Source organism: Rutidosis leptorrhynchoides, chromosome 8 (genome assembly GCF_046630445.1).
Source record: "Rutidosis leptorrhynchoides isolate AG116_Rl617_1_P2 chromosome 8, CSIRO_AGI_Rlap_v1, whole genome shotgun sequence".
Lineage (NCBI taxonomy): Eukaryota > Viridiplantae > Streptophyta > Magnoliopsida > Asterales > Asteraceae > Rutidosis > Rutidosis leptorrhynchoides.
In genome coordinates, this window is record NC_092340.1 from 124,197,764 (window position 1) to 124,201,566 (window position 3,803).

Consider the following 3,803-nt stretch of genomic DNA (forward strand, 5'->3'; position numbering starts at 1 on the left):
GAATAGATCTTTAATAGTGAAAAGACACCAGAAAACTGCTTATGAAGTTCTCAAAGGCAGAAGACCCTCAATTTCATTTCTTCATGTATTTGGCACTCCCTGTTTCATTCTTAACAATAGGGATCAGCTAGGCAAGTTTGATGCTAAGGCTGATGAAGGTATATTTCTTGGATATTCTAATATGTCAAAGGCATATAGGGTTTTCAATAAAAGAAGGGGTTGTTTTGAAGAATCTATTAATGTTACATTTGATGAAACTGCCCCTACTTCATCCTCTGGTCAAGAAGATGAGGAGTTACTATTTGAAGAGCCAACTCAGCAAGCTCTAGATGATGAAGAAGAACTAGCAGAAAATCCCTCACCAATCCATGTTGCTGGGTTCTCTGATGATGAGATGGAACACTCTGTTCCATTTGTGTCTAAACTAGGTGGACCTACTGGCTCTAAAGAAGTTTTACACCTTGAGCATAGGTCTACTGGTTCTGAAGGATCTCAAGCTGGTACTGGTTACACTCATAATGAACAGCTGTCTCCTACTGATGCTCATTCCTCTGAGCCAGCTGCCGATCAAGATGCTCTGTGTTCCACAACAAGCTCACCTGTTCATAACACTAGATGGACAAAGGAGCATCCAATTGAACAAGTTATTAGTAATCTGGCAAGTGGTGTTAAAACAAGAAGACATGCAACCAGCAACTTTTGTATGCATGTGAACTTTGTATTTACCATTGAACCTACATGTCCTGAAGAAGCAATCAAAGATCCTAGCTGGGCAGGAGCTATGCAAGAAGAGATCTCCCAGTTTGATAGAAATAAGGTTTGGACTTTGGTACCTCAACCTGATGATGAAACTAAAAAGATCATTGGTACCAAGTGGGTTTTAACGAATAAGATGGATGAAGATGGGATTGTGATCAGAAACAAAGCTAGATTGGTAGCTCAGGGCTTCAAACAGGAAGAAGGATTGGATTATGGAGAGTCATATGCACCAGTGGCTAGGATGGAAGCTATTAGATTGTTCTTGGCATATGCTACTAAGATAAACTTTAGGGTATTCCAGATGGATGTTAAGTCTGCATTTCTAAATGGGAAGCTACAAGAAGAAGTCTATATCAAACAGCCTCCTGGTTTTGTAAGCAGTAAATATCCAGACCATGTCTACAAGTTAGACAAAGCTCTATATGGCCTAAAACAGGCACCAAGAGCATGGTATGAGACACTTCATGTGTATCTCACTGGTATAGGTTTTAAAGTTGGAACAATTGATACCACTCTATTCTCAAAGGAGATAGATGGTGATCTCTTGCTGGTACAGATATATGTGGATGATATTATTTATGGTTCCAAAAATGAGAAACATTGTCAAGATTTTTCTAAACTTATGTCAAAGACATATGAAATGAGCTTACAAAGAGATTTGCAATACTTTTTAGGATTGCAAATAAAACAACTTGATGATGAGATTTTTATAAGTCAAGATGAATATATCAAAGATATGTTAAAGAAATTTGGTTTGACCTGTTTAAAAGATATAGGGAATCCAATGGCAGCATCTATCAAAATTGATGCTGATCCCAATGATGAACCAGTCAATATCACTGAATACAGAGGTATGATTGGGTCCCTAGTTTATCTCACAGCCAGCAGACCAGATATTATGTTTACCACTTATCTATGTGCCAGATATCAAGCTGATCCTAAAGAGTCACATTTGCTAGCAGTAAAAATGATATTTAGGTATCTGAAAGGTACTGCTAAATGTGGTCTTTGGTATCCCAAAGACCAAGATTTTGAGCTAATTGGGTATTAAGATGCTGACTTTGCAGGGTGTAAGATAGACAGGAAAAGTACTACTGGTGGTTGCCAGTTACTGGGTGGTAGGGTAGTCATCTGGACGAGCAAAAAGCAAAATACTGTGTCCACATCCACTGCTGAGGCAGAATATGTTTCTGCTGGTAGTTATACTACTCAAGTACTATGGATGCAAAGTCAGCTGAAGGAATATGGTGTTCATGTTACAAAAACTCCAATCTACTGTGACAACACAAGTGCTATTGCTATTACCAACAATCATGTGATGCACTCAAGAACTAAGCACATTGACGTTCGATATCATTTCATAAGGGATCATGTTCAAAAAAGAGATGTGGAGCTACATTTTATTTCAACAGACCAGCAGTTAGCAGATCTTTTCATAAAGCCCTTAGTTGAGAAACGTTTTAACTATCTCATCTCTGATCTGGGTATGCTTGAACTCTAAAATCAAAGACAACTTTGTTGGTGTGCTGGTTCTACAACATGTAGGACAAACCAGTAAGCTACAACTTTCACTTACTGCCTACATGTCAAACAGTCCGCACAACAAGGTCTTTGTGTCATGGTTATTCAATGTTCAAAACAAAATAATAAATAGCTCACAATACTTAAATGATACCTTAAATCTGAAACTCATTTACTCCCAATTTAAAATTAAATTCATAACATATTAAATGTTACAAAGAATTTTTGTATTTAATACAAAATTTATCTTATGGTTTTTAACTTCATTTTGAATTGAAAACTGCTGCATTTAATGCTTAATGGGAGGTATGAGTGTTCAAGCCGATTAAACGTCATGTCAACAGTCTGTGTCCCCTTGAAAGCGTGCCAGTCTGTCACATTTGCCCACACGCCTGCAGATGACAGTTGCCATTTTCTCTCTCCTACACTTTTTCCACCAATCCGAAAGGTTAAATAAGGCGATCCATTCCACATAATAACCTTCGGTTATTAACTCTTTGATTTACCTTTCAAGAACTCACACTTTTCTCCCTAAATTTTCAAATCTTCAAATCTCTCAAACTCTCATCTTCAACAAGTTCATCAATGGCAGACCAACAACAACAACAATCACCACCCATAGAAAACCAACAAGAGGAACAACAATCATAGCAACAACAACCAGAACAGCAACCTTCACCGGTCATTGAGGAACAAATTGTACAGGGTCCACTGTTCAATCTTCACCCTAATCTGGTCAGGGCTGCTAATGCACCAGATCACACTCTTATTCGCCTACCAAGAGGAAATGCTGCTCATGCCCTGTCCATTTCCAAATCCAAAGACAACATGGGTTATGAAACATTAATCGATTATATACAGCAATCACCTCTGGCTCGAGCAATTACAAGTGTACCTTCACGTCTTTATCCAGCCTGCTTGGCCAGATTCTGGTATACTGCTACCATGGCCACTACTCCACAGAACGTTCCATGTATTCGTGGCATGGTTACTGAAACCCTAACCTGCTCAATCACCGTTGATGTCATCCGACGAGCTCTTCATCTGCCAAGTGGACCTTTTGTTACTACACCTACCAGTGATGAGTTCAGAAGGGAGGTACTGGAAATTATAGGGTTCAATCGACCAGTGGCTCATACGCCCTTAAGGAAGCATATGCCACCTCTATGGTATTATTTCTTTAGATTGCTGACTCAATGCATCAGCCAGAAGTCAGGGAGTTTTGACCAGTGCTCAGATTTCAACTAAAGATTGGTCACGGGTTACTGTTTAACCGCAACATTGATTATTCCAGTGAAATTTTCTTGAGGTTAAGGGAAATGGTGCTTGCACCCAAACGAACACACTTAATCCCCTTTCCAAGGTTCTTGAGCCTTGTTTTTGAAAATGAGCTTGGTGAAGCTTACCAGCAGATTGCTGATGAATCATTCGACCTGCCTCCAAAGCAAGGAGGGATGCCAAAAGATGCTCCTACTGCTCCATATACTAGTTTAACACCAGGCATGCTCGAGTATCTTGCTGCT